The 19,513-nt window shown below is 36.9% G+C and overlaps 1 long non-coding RNA gene across 1 annotated transcript in view; it reads right to left on the bottom strand.

Annotated features, from left to right (window-relative positions):
• Positions 1-5,198: 5,198 nt before the first annotated feature.
• Positions 5,199-19,513, bottom strand: part of LOC141730446 (uncharacterized) — a 44,694-nt gene continuing 30,379 nt past the window's right edge. The window contains exons 3-4 of the long non-coding RNA XR_012581956.1: positions 13,916-14,057; positions 5,199-11,179 (exon numbers count right to left, since the gene is read on the bottom strand). This is a non-coding gene — a long non-coding RNA (uncharacterized LOC141730446). The remainder of the gene's footprint in view (positions 11,180-13,915; positions 14,058-19,513) is intronic.

The raw sequence follows: 19,513 nt of genomic DNA on the forward strand, positions 1-19,513 counted from the left end.
CATGAGCTGAATAATTGACAAGGAAAGAAACACTGTGCTGTGTATTTGTGAAAGGACATACAGACTCTGAATGCAGGAGGAGTAAGGCCAGCAGCTGCAGTGGTCCTGCTGTGTGGCCAGATCATTTTCCTGTGGTATTCTGGAAATTTCTGTAGTGCCCATTCACATGTAGCCTTTAAATCAATGCAAAATTCTTACAAGCATGAATGTTCAGAGAGAGCTATTGTCTGTTTTAAAGTACATCCTTACTTCAATTTAATGTCTGGCTATCATGTTCTCCAGTATTTCCAGAAGTTTCTCTTGAGTTATAGTTCTCTCATTTAGCTCAGTATCAGATTTTTTCCTACTTACTTGACCACCATACTCTATTTTGTTCAACACATTGAGTATAAGAGAGATTCCTCCAGCACAGACTGAGTTTAAGTCTTCAGCATTGCATAAATGATCTGCTGTGGTGTAGTGACTGTTTTCACTGGATCCTGCCAGAGCTTCTTTGTGGCATGGAGGAGGTAGCAGAAGGAAATACCCCCTTCCTTTGTACTCACAATCTGTTCTTGCCAGCACAGATCTGTAATTATATAGGCTTGACTGTGGGAAATAGCTACATGGGAAAAAAAATTCTTTGACCTTCATAGTACATGTTGGGTAATTTCAAGCATAAAAACTTGTCATCAGACCTGCTCACTTGCAGAGCGTGTCTTTTTGTATTTCTTGTTGTATCAGTGTCATTGTTTTTATGATTCACATAATATTTATTGTCCTTAAATATCCCTTCTTTCCCTATTCTTCTCCATCTCTAATAATTCCTTTTTAATCTGATTATTTCCATCCTCATTCTTCTTTCAGCTTAGGACCATTACACCTGTGTAACCATTAAGAGCTTCTTTGCAACCTGTCTTTATCCACCTGGACAGTGCTCTTAGAGGCTGCATAAATTCATGTTTTGATTGCAGTGAGTTAAACTGACCTGTAAAATATCTGTTTCTGTTCTTCTCCCCAGTTGTGTTCTTGTTTCTCTCTTTAGGTATGCAAAGCACTTGAAGACAAACAGGGCAAGGAATTTTCTAGGTCAGAATAGGTGCTTTGAGCACACCATGTGCTAAGAGCCTCTCTGGTTTTTTTCTCAAAACATGAGAAAATATAGTGAGTAAGAAAAGCCCTGTGTAATAGATACATATAAGGTGATTATATTTTGCCTTTAACTTGAATACAGTTCTATTTGGTTAGTAGGAAAAAACAGATAAAAGATTGTTTAAGAGGCTTAACTCTATCTGAAATTAAGCACCCTTCTGCATTTTATAAATTCTACACATTGAGACACCAGAAGGAGGAGGGCTTTTAATCTTGTTTCCATTCTTTATTAAGATGCTTTGTGTAATTAGTTGCATTTCTGTTGGAATAAATGGTAATTTGGAATTCATCCAAATTGAAAACCTAAATGAAAAAGGAGCATTAGTGCTGGGTTGCATGCTAAAAGAGGCAAACTTCTCTAGGGCAGATCTGTTCATGCAACTTGGCCCTGCTTAAATAAAACTTATAGAATCCATGTGGAATTTAAGAGGGAATGTAGCACATAGGATGGATGGGAATGCAAAAGAAAACAGATTTTCAGCCAGAAGGGCAATTCACTTATAGTTAAATGAAAACCCCCTAAAACCAGAAAGAATTATCTATGCTATGTAGAAAGTTGGATTTGAAATGAAAGAAAAAAAATAAAAAGGAAGCCTATAAATAAATGCAAGAATATTACTGTGTTTTTTTCATTTTTGAATTGAGTGTGTTTCAGCAGTGACTGATACAAGTTGCCAAATGAAACTATGCTGTATTCAGGTGACAGAATTATAAAAGTACTCTGGATGCTGCTGTAGGGTATACTGTGTCACTGCTTCCAATTATAAACTCCACCTTGCAGCTGGCTGTTTGTCTTCTCTAAAATATTTGAAAAACATAAAATTTTCACCTATTTATTTAGGCAGTTATTAGTATTTTGCCCCTTGTCCTTTTTTTATTTTTTCACAGTTAATGATTTAAAGACATTAATCTGCGATGGACTCAGTGCTTTGGGGGAATATGGAAAATTTTTGTTTAGGGAAGTTGTTACTGATGATGCACATTGCCTTTCTAAGGATAAATATTTCATAAGGAGTTTTAGTGCACAGACTTGTGTACATGAACAAGCACACAGGACATGATGGACTGGAATGCCTCTGAAAGAGCTGTCATAGTCCATTGTGTCAATCTAAGAGCTGGGGTGTGCTTGAACAAACCTAAAAATTCTTGGTGTTAGTTCTGGTGACATTTTGTTTGTGGTGTGAAGAATCCAGATAAGGAAGGCAGAGATTATGGAGTCTTGATCAGAAATAGCTTTCTGGTTGGTCCTGGTTTTCATAATATGCCACATAAACCATGAAATGTTCATTTGGCTATCAATACCCTCCTTACAGCCAGGGTGACTGGCTTTGAGAACACAGCCCATGATGGTTTATATGACAGACCCAAGAGGTCTCTAGCTGCATATGGATTTAATAGCTCAAATGTTTGTATTACAGCTAAAGAGACAATAAGGCAAAATATTGAAAGTGACATAAATTTCTCTTTGGAGGAAACATCTTTCTCTGCTGTTAGAAACCTGAATTTCTCCCATGGAAGCCTTATTTTCCTTTCTTTATTGTTTTGAGGAAGCACTTTTCCTGGTAGTAGCAGTAAATATAGAGATGCTGTGTTACAGCTTCACAGGTTTCTTCAAGCTGATTGATTTAATAGGATGTTTCTGTGATTTAATAGGAATTTCCTGCTATCAAATTCTATAGGCAGACTATGGGTTCCTCTTCTACTCATACACCAGATTTGAAAAATTTCCTTCCTTCCATGCATACATGAAGGAATCAGCTACAATTTTCCTAGAAACAAGTCAAGTCAAATTTACAGGATCTTCTAGATGATGTAAGTTGGAGGCTCACCATTCAAGTACCCCACTTAGTTTCACTTCTTTGCAGACATAAGGCCTACAGTACTCAGTGATCTATACTAATAAGTTATTTTATTTCCAGAAATAAAATGGTGTGAAGGTTTTTTTGAGTGGCTGCAAAATGTTACTTACAAAAAATGAGACAGTGAGGCAGGCCACTTTATGCTCTGCTCCTTGAACTTTTGAGATGAGCAGCTGGGTATATTGGTACGTAAAGGCTCATTGCAATAATCTAATCTGCTTGTGACAAAGGAGTAACACAATTTGAGACAGAGACAGATCTAAAATAAAATCTACATTTTCTTGTAACAAAAATTCTAGCTAGCATTGGATTTTGAATCTAACTCTGCATTCTTTATCTTGTAATCAGCATTTCCTTGCTGGAAACTATAGAACCAATGAATCTTGAAGATCCTTTGGCTATGAATCTTTGTAACAAAAAGATTCTTTTCCTACTATCTTTCCCCATGCTACCAATATGTTACTTTTCTTAGGATAAATGCCTCACCTTCATTTCAAAGTGAGCTGTAGTCAAAGTGTTCTCCTATCACCTTAGATTCAGGCTAAACACAAGGCAAACCCAGGGCTCCAGCATTATCTGTGTCTGTAACACATCGGACTGTCACAGCTAGCTGGTATCAATGCAAATTAAATGACCTGCTTTGAGGGAAGAAAGGCCAAAAACAAAACCTGGGAAGTTCACAGAGGGCCCAAAAGCAGATGAACACTTACCCAACTTTTGCTGTCTAGAAAAAAAGAAATTCTTACACTTTTCTTAATGTGTAGTGTGACTAAGATATCACATAATAAGTCACAGCAAAAAAAATCTAAAATATTCTTCAAGAATGGTTTGTCCTGCGCAATCACAAAAGAATAGGCATAGCTAATTGGATCAGCATTCTGATCACTGAACCCAAATCTCTAATTAGGGGAGGCATGAGATGTTTTGTAAGACCTTTGTTAGCGTGAGATGATTCAGATGTTACCTGAAATGTTACCCCATGATGACTAAACAGAAGAGACCGTGGCAAAATAAGCAATGCAACCTTGATTATAAAATATTGTGCTCATTTCAACATGAAGTATCATAAGGGAAAATGTGTATGACGTTGCCTCTAACAGGGATTGGAGGAAGTGGGCAAATTCAATTTTGAAGAGTACATGGGTAGAGAGCGCATCATATCTTTGCGGAAAAATACGAACACATAAATACATGAGCATTACATTTTTGGTACTTCTGACTGTTTGCAGCTGCCAAAATTATGCTACTGAAAATAAGTTTGTCTTGTTGTATTTCAGGAGTGAGCTTTCCAGGTCTATCACAATGTACAGCTGTTTTTTTTCCTGGTTACCACTGCACTTTTTCATATTTCACATCTGTTAGGAGCATATGTCTAGATTAAGTTTGAGAGTTTTTTCATATACACAACGCCCTCATATTCTGAAGATACACAGAAGTTACATATTGCTACTGTCTTTTGACCAATCTTTTCAACTTGTGACATGCAGCAACTGGGGAACAAATACAAAGCAGTTGTCTGCTAGTAGGACAACTAAAATCTTGGACTATATTTAAAAATATCATTTTAAATGATCTTCTATGCTAGGAGTAGGCAATTACTTTGATCCAGCATTTCTTAATTAAGTTATTGTAGCTTAACTTTAAACATGAATATTTTCATGTGAATAATCACCCATACAATATTTTTTCGCAAATATTGCAATAATCAACCTTTCCGTTGCTTCTTTTGCCTGTTTCACACTAATCTTTTCTGTATGGCTTTGAAAATTCTGTATGGCTTACTTAACCATGGTTTTGAGCACAAACATTTTCTACAAACACAAACTGAAATTGAAGTGCTTTCTATTCTTTTAAAATGTAGCACTGTAATGGCATTTCTAGGTCTGCTTATCTTTAGAGTCTGGAAATGTTGAATTTTCATTTTGTCAAAGGCATCTGTAGAACAAAATTGGCTAAAAATATGTTTTATGTTACAGCAGAGTGAAGCCATGAATCACATGGTAACACATTAGAGTGACTAGTATCAAAGGAGCCCATGGGGAATTTAGGAAAAGGTAGTTAAGCAATTAATGAAGATATTTAAAATCCTAATATGGCAAAGACAGCTTTGAAGGCAGCAAGGGATTAATATTTATTTAATAGATCATCAGATTCTGTGCCAAAAAATGAAATATAACAGGACAATTTGAAGAATATTTTGTGGCAGTAGCGACATCAGCACATTACACTTTGTCATGATAGCTGAGAAAAATATCTTGCCTTAAAGAAAAAATTACCTTTGCTGCTTTTGACTATTTTGGCTGAAAATTACTTTAGTGATCCAAGCTCTGTCACAACACATTGACTGCAGTCTTCAACGAGAAAGGAACATATTGCTATTTAACAGAGGTGACATGGGTTAGTTACATGATTGACAGCAGATAACTGTAACTGCTCTGCAGCATTTTATGGGGTTTGATGTGACTATCACCTGCAGGCAGGAATGGAACTTTCTAGTTTACAGAATTGGTGGTCATGTTGAATGGATAAATTCCATTTAGGGCAGAAAAATCCCTTTATTTCTCAGAAAAGGTTAAACTTCCGTGTTTATTATAATGGTTTTCGGAAGTTGTTTACAACTGGCCTTGCCTGGCACAGTCTCTGTGATGCAGTGAGTTAGGAGTGTAAAAGATTGCTGTAAAGCTCCATGATTTCTCTTTGCAGAAAACCTGGAATTCATAAAGAGCTCATCTTCCTTAGTTGTACTTTAGGTTTCCAGAACACTGATGCATTGTCCTCCTTCCCAGTTAAAGTATTAATGAGTTCTAATGAGGCTGCTAAGGAGAGTCATGAACAAAACTACTATGAATGCCTTTGTTTCTTCAGACACAGGAGGTGGGGTTGCTTTATGTCCCCTGCTCCAGGGAAAAATAAAATTGTGTCTAAACGCTGCCTTGTCTTAAATTAGTTAAAACAGAAGAGAACAAAGAGGTGACAACTCTTCAGTAGTCAAAGTTCAGGGAGTTTTATATGCAGAGGTACAAAGATGGAAAAAATACAGGCACTGTTGTCAGACACCCACACAAGATGAGAGGTTTCCATGAGTGCAGCAGTGCAGAGAGACTGAAACTATCCCACTGCTGACATTATTTCTTTTATTATTTTTCAATAAAAATTATAGAAGTGTAATACAGAATTCATCTAAAAACATCAGGAGAGCTATTCTTTATGGTTGCTTTTGGCATCACAGAGGACTCAACTGAAATCAGTAGCAAAGAATGGAAAGCTGAGTCACCAGTTCTCACTGGACCATCAATCTATGCAGTAGTGATGAGACAGATGTGGTGTTTTTACATTTCTGCTTGGTATTTAACAAGGTTTTTTTACTCTAGATCATTTCTCTTATACCTTGACTCTATTACACCCATTGTTTAAATCCTAAGCAACCTTTGTTTTGACATGTTGATTTAAGGAGAATTTCTCAAGAAACATTAAATGGTGACATGCTTTATAAGCAGAGTTCTACTGTGCATTGCTGACAAAGTAGCTTTGTGTATCATTCTATTTTAAGTGACAGTCTAAAATTTATTGATAAAGATAATGCATTTCTAACAAGGTGAATTTAGTAACTACCACCATATATCCTTTTTAGAATCATATGCTAATGAAAAAAGATGCTCTAATAATTAGGGCTTGAGCCCACTGAATACAACACCTTCCAATTAGCACTTCCCAGCTTGAATACCACCATTAACATTAAACAACAAAACCAAAAATGGGTATCAATTCACATAATAGAAACTAATTGATGAAGTTAGAGGGTGTGATTATTTGTGATTACTTTACAGTCATGCACTGAATGTAGGAGAACCCCAGTTAGTAGTTAATCTCTAGCTACCTCTTTGAAGATAATGAAATTGGCTTCCTACTGATGATTATTCATTAACAATTAATTCTTTCTTGGTGATCTGCTTCATTTTCAGCTTCTCACCATAAACATGCAATGGAATAATTACAAGTGGAAATGAAAAAGCAATTAGTGGCAGATAATGCCAACATCTGATTAAAACACAGTAGAACAGATTAGCCATTCGGTAACTGCAACTTTGCTGCCTTCAGCAGGGAGATAGAAGTTAACCAGCAATATTACAGCTCAAGCTGCGTTTCCCTTTCATTGCTTCCTTTACATCATGCTCTGCCACATTAAATGCTTTCTTTTATTCTTGGGGGCATCGACTTGTTGTAAGTAATTTTTGAAGATTAAGTATTATTTAAGATGATTTGCCATCCTTCATGTTGACACCCTCTGTCAAGAAGGAAGAAAAAAAGTACTTAAGCTGAGCCATTTAGTGCACTTACAAGCAAACATTTTTTTTTTTAAATTTGAAGGAGGATGATTGAAGATTTGCTTGAGTGAAGTGTGTGGAGGCAAAGATCCTGGGATTTTATCTCCCTTCCTCTGGACAGTATTTTCTCTTAAACTAGAGAACACAACAAAATTTTTTTTTCAGTTTTCTCCTCTGCTTCTCTTATTCCTTCCTTCATTTTTTTCTCTAGCAAGTGAAAGCATATTTTTGTTTATTTTATTCTCAGTAAACCAATTATTAAAATTCTTTGTCCTATCTCCATTTTCTATATTTCTAAATTATCTGTGTGAACTTTTCACATACATTGTCTCATTTTCTCCTGGGGACAGTGGTTCTAAATTATTAAAAATTTACTCAGACTTTTTAAGGTACCTCTCTCATTCAGATCAGAGATATCACCCTATTACGCTACTAATTTCTTATCCTACACCTTTGCTGTGGAGAGTGGTCATCACCAGAAAAAACTTTCACATCATTGTGCTTTTCTTTTTACCAGTTAGTAGCCAAAGCAACACCATCCTATCAGTTACATAGATTTTCATCTGTCTGTATAACTCATATAGAACCAGAATGTTAAATATGTGAGATGAATTAGAAAGAAGCAGCAACATAATTCTCTGCAAAACAGCAGTATTTCAATCAAGAGAAAGTTTTCATTTTGTCTTCTACTGATGCTAATAGCAAATACTGATCTGAAAAACCCACAGTAAAACACTCTAACCAAATGTTCTAACCACATATTTGGTGGAGTATGAACTAATCAGACTAATCAGCCAAATGCCTCAGGAGAATAACTAAGGATGTTGCCATAGTACCATGTTTCTTTCACTTGGTAAACTTCTCATTTTTGAGAAGATTTTCCCTTACAGCTTATGGGAGATAAACTCATTCCACATAAAATGTCAGGGGAATCCTGGTGGCATTGCAACCTCTATTCCATTATACAGCAATGTTTTGCACTAAGTTTGTAAATGTTGGAAGTTTTGGTAAGAAAAAAATAATTTATTTGGACTTTTCTTTTTTGGATGAACTTTTTTCTCAGTTGACTTGTCTCTCGATACAAGGTTCTGCAGCCAGTGCTTGGAGATACATTAATCACATTCAAATGCAAAAAGATAAAAAAATTACTAGTTGTTTTTTTTATTTTTGTGCCAACTAATTTTGACTGGCTGAATTTGTGCTCTGTGTACTAAAATTTTGTTACTAACACTTTCAGGCCAAAATTTGTCTCCTAAGGAACATCTTGAATGCTTCATGTTTTTACTTAAGATATCAAATATATGTACCATGGAGGTGAAGTGTTAAGTTAAAAAAAATGCAGAAGTAAAGAAATTTCATTTGTAATTGTCAATAAAATAGGAGTCCTGGAATACTAGAGAGCATTTGTTGATGCATTATCATATGTTGCATTATTTTTTTTCTTCTTTAATTTTGGACTTTGTAATTCAAATTTATTTTAATGTAAAACATTTACTCATCAATCCAGTAGCATTTAAGGTGTTAGTTAGTTTAATGAATAAAAAAAAAAAATCTTTGTAGTTGACAAGAATTCATCCACAGGGCTTTCCAAATTTTATGAGTTGAGTGTGTGGTCCTGCATAGTGCCTTAACAGCAGCATAACCATTATCATGGTCTTTGCAGTACCTGTACTGTAGGTCATTATCACATTCACAATGAGAAGGCACAATTCCTGTATTAGTCTGCCACCATAATTCTATTTTTTTTCTTTATAGAACATGTAGAAGTAATAATACACGTGTTTTCCCTGTACCAGTTTGTGTCTCGTGTGGCTGGACACGTCATTGGCCTAGTCATCATCATTTGAGTTTCAGGGGTTGGGCTGCTGGTCACTTGCAAGATTTATAACCTATTTTAGACCTCAAAGCCTTTACTGCAACTATTTATCAGCCACCTTACAGGAAGTATGTTTAGACAGATGACTGTCTCCTTTCTGAATTAGCAGACCTGTCTGCCCTTTCTTCTGCCTCGGGCAAGTCAAGATCTCTACCTTGCTACTGAATTGCTCTTTCCTAAAAGGTTTTAGAGAGCATGATCTATAGTTTTCTTTTTTCTTAATTAAAATCTACTGCATGGATCTAGGGGGTAGAAAGTGGTGCTGACATGTCTGTGGTCATTGTGGAGTACAGGTTAGAGTTCACACAGATGAAACTGGGACTGCTGCTTACTTGTAGGAAGCAGTCAAAACACCATCAGCCATAAATATTAAAAAAAATTCAGGAATAAAAAGAGGTTTCATTTTTGTTTCATTGACAAAGGATTATCCAAAATAATTTTCTCACTATCCTCAGCCATTCAGAGATTCTGCAACAAGTGATTTTGATACTTTCCATGTGTTTCTTTTGCATCATGATCAGCAGATTTCATCAAGTCTTGAAGATGACATGTTTTGTGTCTAGTTCAAAGTCTGTCTCATCTGTAGTTTGTACTTTTAGCTTAAGCTGTTCTTACTTTGGGACACTCACAGTACTCCATGTTGCACTCATTCTTTTTCTCCTACTGACCATGGGGTGGTGGATTCAGAAAAGCAGAGGCCAAATGCCTGTTCCAGTAAGTGTTGGTTACTTTCTTCAGACTTCTTCACTTTCTTCAGAGACACTTCTCAGTCCATTGCTGTCACTAAAACATAAGAAGGCATCACCTCCCAAACAGCCACTCACTTATTGTCAAAAGTCATATTTGACTCTCAGCTCCTACTAATTCTTCTCTTTAAATTGTGACTGCAATGGATTTCCTCACCCTACGCCTACTTGAATTGTGGTACCATATCCATCATCCTTTTGACTTCTCTGCTGACCTTTCCTTCACCTTCATGTTAGAAGCAATCTTTTCTATTTTGACTTCTAATGCTCTAAACTTGAATCACATCTTAAATCTTCTTCAGCACACATAGGCAGAACAGGGAGAAATTTATATTTAGAGAGAGATGTTGTGGTGGAGACTGGAAACAGCAGAAGAGAAAAGCTTTACATTAACATGCCATCTTAAAACCACCATGACTACTGGTAACTGCCCTATTAAGAATGTTAATCTGAAACGTAAAATATTGTTAGACATTCTGGTTAAAGTAATTTGCCATTACTTTCTCACAGCCTACTGCAACTCCACGGACCTTTTGCCTTTTCTCATAACACTTCATTTAAAAAATGATGAATACCTTTTCTTCTTTTAAAGATACACTATAGTTTCAAGCCTGGAGATCTATTAATCAGCACGTGTAACACTCAAATCCTTAGATTAGGTTTGGAGTGACATTTATAGTTAGTTTAACAAACTTAGGTACAAGAAAACAGACATTGCTTTAAGCCTCTGCCTGCTTCTCATCTGTGAAACTTTGAAGTAATAATGTAATATTTTTTATAGTTCAAGGATTTGAACTAGATCTTCATGAGAAAATAACTATTTTTCTGTATCTATCAAGTTGCTAATAGCAAACAGTCAAAAACAAACACAAAACCAAAATACAAAACAGCTCCACCCGAAAGCAAAGACCGCAACTCTGCAGCTCAGCAGAAGGGTAGGATGTATGTACGTGTGCAAAAGGGAACGTACTGTGTGCTCTACAGAGCCTCCTTGCTGTCCTTCTCCTCTCCCACTTCTCCCAGGGAAGGAGGAAGTTCTGCTTTCCACTGTGTAGACACCACATCTTCTTTTTTTACCATTGAGATGGAGGTTATGAAGAGAAAAACATGTTTTCACTGTATCCCAAGCTGGGATTTTAGGGGGAAGTTTTCACAGATGCTGAGTGGCAATGGCAATCACAATGGATGTCTTTAGTCAGCACGGAAGATAGAGATCTTAGAAAGTTCTGTGAGTGGATAATCCTGCAAGAGAGAGAGAGAGGGTGTTGTGTTTGGGTCCTGGAGAAATGGAGCAAATATTTTAAAGTAGGAACAAACGGTGGGAAAAAAAATATTTTTTCAATCGTGTTGTCCAGTGTTTTCAGGCACTGCTGGCAACATAAGCAGATCTGCTGCATTTAGTTTACCAGCTATCAGCACATGGAGCGAGACAGAGCTCAGCAGGGACAAAATTTCTAAGTCCATACTTAGTAACATGAAAATGTTCAGCCTTGAAAAGGCTTTCACAGCCTATGCTGATCCCTACATGGCTCTTAAGTCAGTGATAGAGCAAGCTTGTTTAAATGATGAGATGGCAACATCTATGGCAGACACTTTGAACCCTAGTCTTCTGTGGAAACTGGTGTCACACAATCGGTGCCATGCTCCCCTAGGAGCTGTGTGATCCACAGGTGTAACAAACCAAACTGAATTCCACCCAAAGCCCATCTATCACTCTAATATGCATGCCTGTGCAGGAGGTAACAAACGGGATGTCTTTGATTTGTAAACTTGTTTTGGTTAGCACCTACTTACCAAACATTGTTACAAGTAGTTGCTATTTACAGATAAGATGAAAACAGGTACTGAACTGCCTTGAAGTTAAACTGAAGGGGAAAAAGATGACACTGAAGTGTTTTCTAGATTTATCATTCACAAACAGTGAATGACAAGCATGTAACTCCTTTCAGAAAATCTGAATTCTCCCAAAAGGAAAAATGTACCTTTTTTCATTGAAAAGAAGAAGTAGGACCACATAGCTTTCTTTTACTTATATGGTCTGTGGTGGTTGGTATTAGGTAAAATGAGTGCACTATATTCCTACTGTTACAACTTATTCAATTTATACTGTGCAGATTCTAACTTTTAAAAAAGTAAACACAATATTCCCTTTCTTAAGAAAATGCCATCTAAGGTTTTCTAATAAATGATGTGGAATAATTAACAGGCTAGCATGTGGGGTTTTTTTTCCTTGCCTCTGCACAGAATCTGCAAGTCATGATACAGTGATATGATGATGTTTTAATTTTTTATTGACTCAGAAGCTTAGGGTAAGGAGTGAAGCAGTGAAGCAAACACTTAATACTCAGCAAGTGAGATCCAGATTCTCATTAGAGTGTATACAATAGAGATGGTCATACATTTGCTGTTTACACTCCAAAGAAAGTGCTCAATTTTCCCTGAGCTTACAGAACAGTCTTAGCTTCCTGACTTCCAGTCAATCTCTTTCCTTGGTGTTCAGCTCCTAGATTTGTTTCCAGTGGATGCTGCTGGACTGTGAGAAGCTCTTCATCAAAACCTGAAGTCTCACAAAAGGAAACGTCTCAGCAGCTGACTGAGTCCACAAAAGGATTGAAAATAAACCAAGAGAATAACAGGAAGTAGTTCTAAACTCTAAATATTGATCTACTCAAAGCTTACCTTAATTTGCCCTACATTTACAGTAGACTATGGTCCTATTCCCCTCTTAGTTTTTATTTAAAAGAATTTTTGTAGCCTACAAAAGAATCTTTGGCCATGGTAAGACAGATTTTTTTTTTCCTATTTCTACAAGGAAATGTGAGATTTCACAGCTCTTTTATCACACTACAAAAGTTCCCACATGCTGTGCATCATGATCATGCAGACACAAGGAAATGAAGCTTACCAGGTTACCCAAGCACAGCTGAAGGAACAGAGTGTACTAAAAATACATGTACAATGCATGTAAAAATACTCTACAGTTACATGTGTGCACACAGATATTATGTTGCTCTGTAAGATGGAAAAGAAAAATCTTTCCAGCAAATGAAAACACTGAAAATGAAATGACAACAGCAGCAGATGTTAAAGCAAATCATCTAATTAAGATGATTTCATCAAGCGTTTTAAAAGACATTTAAAAAGGCAATATAATATTAAGTCACCAGAAGAAACGTTGGTTATGCTTGAACATACAGGCACAATAACACTTTAACTGAAGCTGCTCTTTGAAGCGTGAAAACAAATGATACTTTCAAAACAGTTTATTTTTTTTATCCAGCTGTGCTTCACATCCTGCCAAGGAAAAGTATACATATTAAAAATTTCTTAAGAACTACAACCCACAACTAGGAGACTACAATTACAATGAACAGGAGTTGTGCCTGGGTCAATACTGCAGAGTGAATTCTGTGAAGCATGGAGAATATCTTCATTCAGATAGTGGAAAGAACTGTCAAATGAATTTGCAAACGTTGAGAACCTCTTTCTCACCTTCTATTCTTTGCTTGGGTGGGCCAAATTCTGTCTCAAAAAAACCTGAATCAATAGCCACAATGAAGACACAACCATATGAGTCTGCATTTTAAGTCTTATACTGATGGAAAATCAAAATCAAAAACTTTGTCCTGGTCCCTTAGAATAGCGTTAGTATAAACTACCTTCCCCTCTTCTTATGTTTGATCTTCCTTTCAGTTGTACTGTAGGGTGTAGCATCGGGTTTTTACTGTTCAGTGTCATCCTTACTGTAAAATATTTAGTGTGGGGAAGTGCGTGGGCTGCCTCCTTATCACAACATCATGTACATTCAGCTTCTCCTTTCACTGGGTTGTATAGCAAGAAACACTCTTGTCTTCATGCCACTTGTTGAGTTTTTATTCCCAGCTCTTACCTTCTTTATTTTAAAATGGTAGTCGGATAATTTAGTACATATTTAAAATAAAATAGTACATTTAAATAAAAAATAAGTCAAACATATACCTCCACTCTCTTCTTTCTATTCTCTGTGAGATCCAAATCGTGCTGGACTTAATACTGGGCAGTTTCATTTCTGAAATGTCTCTGGTTCCTCTTTTGTTTTTTGCTTATCGTAATTGCTTCTGTAGGAATGTATCATATCATGCTTTAGAACAAAAAAAAGAAAAATTTTATTGTGAATGTTACATTAAAGGGTAATATTTATCAGTGCTGTTTTTTTTTTTTTTTTAAACCATCCTCATGCCTGTTCCTTTTGGTTAGTTTTCCTTTTATTTAAATCCTCCTTCCTCAAAACAGGGCATTGCAAACTCATCCTTTTGGCAGAAATGGTTCTATCACAAGGTTCTGTCATTCCTAGAGATTTCCAAATGAGATTTTTCCCTCTCATCTTGGCCCCAGTGGTAGTCTACCAGTACAGAAGGAGGGGATTTTTCCTTGCAGAGTAGAGAGTCACAGCATGAGCAAGTGAGCAGGCTCTTCCTAACACCTCCACAGGCAATAGCTTACAAGCAGTGCTGCAGAAGAGCAGGGACAGGATAACTTAACTGGCTGGGACAATGAAAGAAGGGCAATGCTTAGTGCAATAGAGTGGAACTTTGGGAACAGAATTTCTTTTTCAAAGATGACCTTCTTGACTGTAAAATTCTTTACTGTAAGCTCAGTTGAACTTCACAATAGGTTTGCCACATGGTCAGGGTTCATTTGCATGTTTTGGTATGCATGTTTTCAAGATTGAAATAAAACCATCTTGAGAAAGTTTTTATTTATCTCTCTTCCTTCCTTGAATCAGTCTGGCAGCAAATCCATTAAGCAGTAGTAAACCTTGACTGTAAAGACACTAAAATGATGTTGCAACTGTGGATGTTACTTAAAACTATTACAAATACCAGTTGTTTACAGACGTTACCTCAGCAACAATATGGAGCAAACAAGCAGATTCTGACGACAATAGTGGAATATTTCCTCTTTTACAGACAAATAGTTCATTCCCATATTCACCGACACTACAGAAATTTCTTTTAGAAATGCATATAGGTAATCACTAGCATTGCAAAGACTGAAAAATTTGAAAACATTCTGTAAACTATGAAATCTTACAGAGGAAAGTTCTCAGAGCAACACCACCATTCTTTTGGTGAGGTCACCAGATTTTTCCAGAGAAATCAAACCCTAAAGCAATTCTCATTTTCCTTAACAGGGAAGTTGAACATCCAGTAAACCCTCATGTTGCTGAGAATGACAAGAATATTATAAGTGTTATTGAATACTTGAATTGGTGTTTAATGCTGCCATTGTTCCAGTCACCATAAAAAAACCCCAAAACAATAAATTATTGTTTTGTCATAAAAACCAACACATTGATGAAGGGTGAAGATATATTATTTCATTTCATTATACATCAGAGGCAAGAAATACCTGCATATTTAAATAGTCTAAATCAATTAATTTGAAACTGTGACATCAAAAGTACTAAATATTTGTACCATATGGAGGGAAAGAAATTGTATCTGGGGGCTTGAACAGGATAGATGTGTAGTGGCAGACTGTCACAGCTGCAAGGCAGAGCTTCTTTTCTGACTAACTGCTCCCTTGCATTTTTCAGTTGATTTATGAAAGCTAGTCTACAGTAGAAAAATGTAAGAGCCAGCCACTGTGCCAGCATCTATTGTGAGTGGATATTTTGGTATGTTGGTACACAGCGGTGGTGGATGGCTTCTCACAAAGGGAGAACCCTTGTCTAAAACTGATTCATGGTGGAAGATGATATAGGAGTTTCCTAGCTTGGGAGTAAAGTTAAACTCTCTCTCTACTTCCATAAGAAAGTGTCTTGGCAAATTCCTAGCTAGAGTCAATCTGTCTCAGCAAAGAAAAATTCAGCTGCAACTACATGGATTGAAATTTTGACAAAACATTGGTTTTCAGATAGGCAGGTCTTTCTTTTTTTCTTCTTCACAAGGACATTTAAGCCAGGCCCTGTCATTTATATTAAAACTCCAATTTTCATATGAAAAGCCAATGTTTTCATCCAAAAATTATATATGCATTTCTTTAAAAAACCCACACACCTGCTATAGAAATATTAACTAGTCCTATATCTTCATTAGATAAGTGTTGTTCTGTCGCTTTTCAGCTAGAGTCATCAAGCTGGAGCTTCTGCATGACACTACCCATCCTTGTTTAAATGTATTATAAGGGGACATCACAAAAAATTTAGCTCAATAAAATTACTAAAATCTTTGATTTATTAGCATATTTCTCACACAAAGTGGCCTATAAGCCTCCAGATTGTGTCATTGCCCCTTGATATAAGCCATTTTTGTGCAGGTTTGAATAACCTAGCAAAGCAGAAAAGTTGCAGCATAACTTTTAGAGCCGTTCTGAAAGCCAAGAGGATGAAATTTGTACACTGTCCTCAGTATTTCATGAGTGTCTTCAAAGAGAGCAACATTTCATGGATATTTGATTATATTTCAGCTTGGTCACAGGAGAAGGTCTGCTCATGAATTTACAGCCAGACATGGAGGAATGTCCTCATTAATTGTGTCATCTCCCTGACGGTCTTGGACAGCAGTTGGGCAGTGTCTTTGGGGGCTCCTACAGCACTTGGAGTTTGTGCTCCATTGAAAATATTCAGCTAAGCATAAAGTACGGGCAAGATGTTAGAAGAGCAAAAAATAGAAGATAAGGAGGTTTAAGACATTACTTCTCAAAAAAAAAGTGGGGAAGTAATGTCTTAAACCTCCTTTTTCATTTAGTGTTGAAGGAGGTGTTTGTGGTCTGCGGTGAAAAGTGTTTTGGGGTTCTGTGCACATTTCACAATGTTTTTACTCTGTATGAACATGTGTCAGTCAAAGGCCTATACATTGTTGCTGAAGAGGTAGAAAGACATAAGCCCTACAATTCCCTCTCTCAAAGAGCTGGCATTTGTGTGGTTTTGTCAGATGGAGGCTCTTGAATGGAATCAGTCTGCTGCTAAGGCGCTCGAGGCAGTACTGCAAAGGTCAAAAGGAGTCTGTTTTCCTTTTTGCTCACATGTGTGGGATGCTAGCTCCCATGTACTGTACTCTAAAAGTCTTTTTAACATCTTTCACCCAGAAATTCGAAGCTGTGTTGCAGTTTGCACTCTGTGTGAGATTACAGGAAGGTAAGCTTTGTTTTCACTGTTAGCCAACCATCGATGCACTGTGGTTAACATCATGCCACACCTCAGCCAAAGGTGTTGTTAACAGGCAGACTGTTTTGGCATGGGCTCATGATTTGCTTCCAGCTGCTTGCAATTCTGGCAGCACACACATAGTCTGAAAAACTACAGCAAATAGGTGATGAGGAAAATGTTGCAAGGGTCATCCACAGCACCAGGGTAAATAAGCTGTAAAATATCTATACCATGCCCAAGCTGCTGGCAGACTTGGGCCTTCTCACAGCCCTCAAGAGCTGCATCTCGTGTCCAACACACTGGCAAAATCAACTACACAGCTTGGTCCCTGTGGAGCTTTTCTTAAAAGGGACAATTCTGGGACTGCAGTTGCATAATAAGAAAACCAAGCCATCCTGTATTACCTATGTAAGACAATATATCTGAATTTAATTTGCATATTTTACATTTTTCTCACTCATTCCCCTTCCTATACCTTTTGGCTCAAATAAACCCATAAGCTGTAGAGTTTGCAAAAAACTGCGTGTCAATAGCCAGCTGCCATCCTGAGCACTCTAGGACCTGGTGTGGGGTGACTGACATGTGAGAGGTAAGGAAGAGATGCTCACCCTTTCTGCAGTCTCTTTGGCTTTCACAGAAGTAGTGGGTACTTCAGCAATGGAGCTTTAGAAGACTCAGGATTAGAAATGCCTGAATAAAGAGTAAAGGTTCGAAATCTTGCCTGACATCACAAGAATTAACCACATCCTTCACCTTTAAACTCTAAGACTTTTCATAAAATTTGCATAAATATCAGTAGAAAGTCTGCTTCAGGTTGTATTTCACAGCATATGATCAAGTTCTCATCTATGTAGATAAAAAAAAATTACTGTTTCTTAAACTGCACTGCTGTCAAACTGAATGAAACTTTGTGGACAAGAGCAGCTGGACATTAATCTTTAGGCCTTAAGCTTAAATTTCCCATAAACTTTCAATCTGATTGACATTCAGTCTCTGCCTTTGTAGTTTGACACATTAGAACTCAAAACATTCTCACTAGAACTCTGAGATAAGTGATACCTGGCAAAAAATAAAAAGTGATACCTGGCAAATTTGTATATTGTGGAAGAGGTGAAGTTTAAAATAAAAGCTTCTGTAGAATTCACCTGGAAATGAAATTTTCTTCCCCAGGTATAAAACTCTAATTTCCTGCTTCAAGTACTCACTTCATTTATTTTACTGTCTGTATCACAAGAAACACATAGCAAAAAACCAACCTGTGCTTCTGCAATGCTCAAAGAAAAACAATTTCATCAAATAGAAATAAATTATTTCAAAACAAGCAACTCTACAAAATATACACCTCCCCCTAGTGAGAATATGGGAGAAGAGAGTGAACTGAGAGATGTTTTACACATCGAATATTTTCCTGCAAGTGACTTCCAAGGTGATCAGTGAAGAATCTACAAAATATGGGTTTGGTATCCACACTGTACTGTTGGAAAGCATCTGTTTAATAGGTTTAAGTAGTGAATAAGTTTGCATAAACAATATTATGGAAAGTGGCTAAAATAATCAAATAATTGAAAAATTGCTCATTTAGCAACTTGTAAATGCTGGTTACACTTAAGATTCTTGTTAAATCCCCCTAGCCTAAATGGCTGCATAGCAATTGGCTCAGAGAACTGAAACACATGAGAAATATATTAATCAAAACCAGTTTAAATCGTGCTCAGACTCAAAAGTCCAAGCCACTTTTTTAAAATTGCAAAACTTCTTCAAATGTACACAGAACCTGGTATATCTTCCTTGAGTTTCAGTGGATGAGTAATTTCACTTTACCACAACTGCCCTGAAAATGGAAGATTACAGTCTTGTTCTTTCCAGTGTCACGGTAATGTAAACTAATCCTGCCACAAGGCAGAATTGGATAAGTTTATAGCACAAGGCAGACACCAAATACTGAGACAGTGACAGCACAGTGTTAGAACTGTGTGTGGTCCCAAACCACTGTGAGTATCTCACACTGTCTGTTTCCTTCCCAGTGAGACATCTCACCTTTGTGTGGCTGAGAAATCCAGCTAGCTCAGCTTCACATAGCTGCTCACCAGCAGGTTTTTTGTATTAACATGAAATTCTGGACACTTTTTACACTTGTGTTTCACATGTGCACAAACACATTAGGTCTGCAGAAGTTGTCCACAATCTCTTGACTCTCTAAACCCTTTTTCTGTCATTTCAACTGCCTAGCAGCTCTGATGTGATCCTCCTTGCCAGGATTTCAGGGAAGAAATAGGCAAACCCTAACCTTGATGGTCAGGAAATTTATCCCACCACACCAGGCCAGCTGCAGTAAATTGTGAGCTAAAGAACTGCTCCTCATGCCTCTTGTAACAAGAAGTGTTTGGGTAGATATCACACTCCCTCTTATTGAGATCCTTGCTGCATGATTGCTCAGCATGTTT

The sequence above is a fragment of the Zonotrichia albicollis genome, chromosome 10 (assembly GCF_047830755.1).
Source record: "Zonotrichia albicollis isolate bZonAlb1 chromosome 10, bZonAlb1.hap1, whole genome shotgun sequence".
Classification (NCBI taxonomy): domain Eukaryota; kingdom Metazoa; phylum Chordata; class Aves; order Passeriformes; family Passerellidae; genus Zonotrichia; species Zonotrichia albicollis.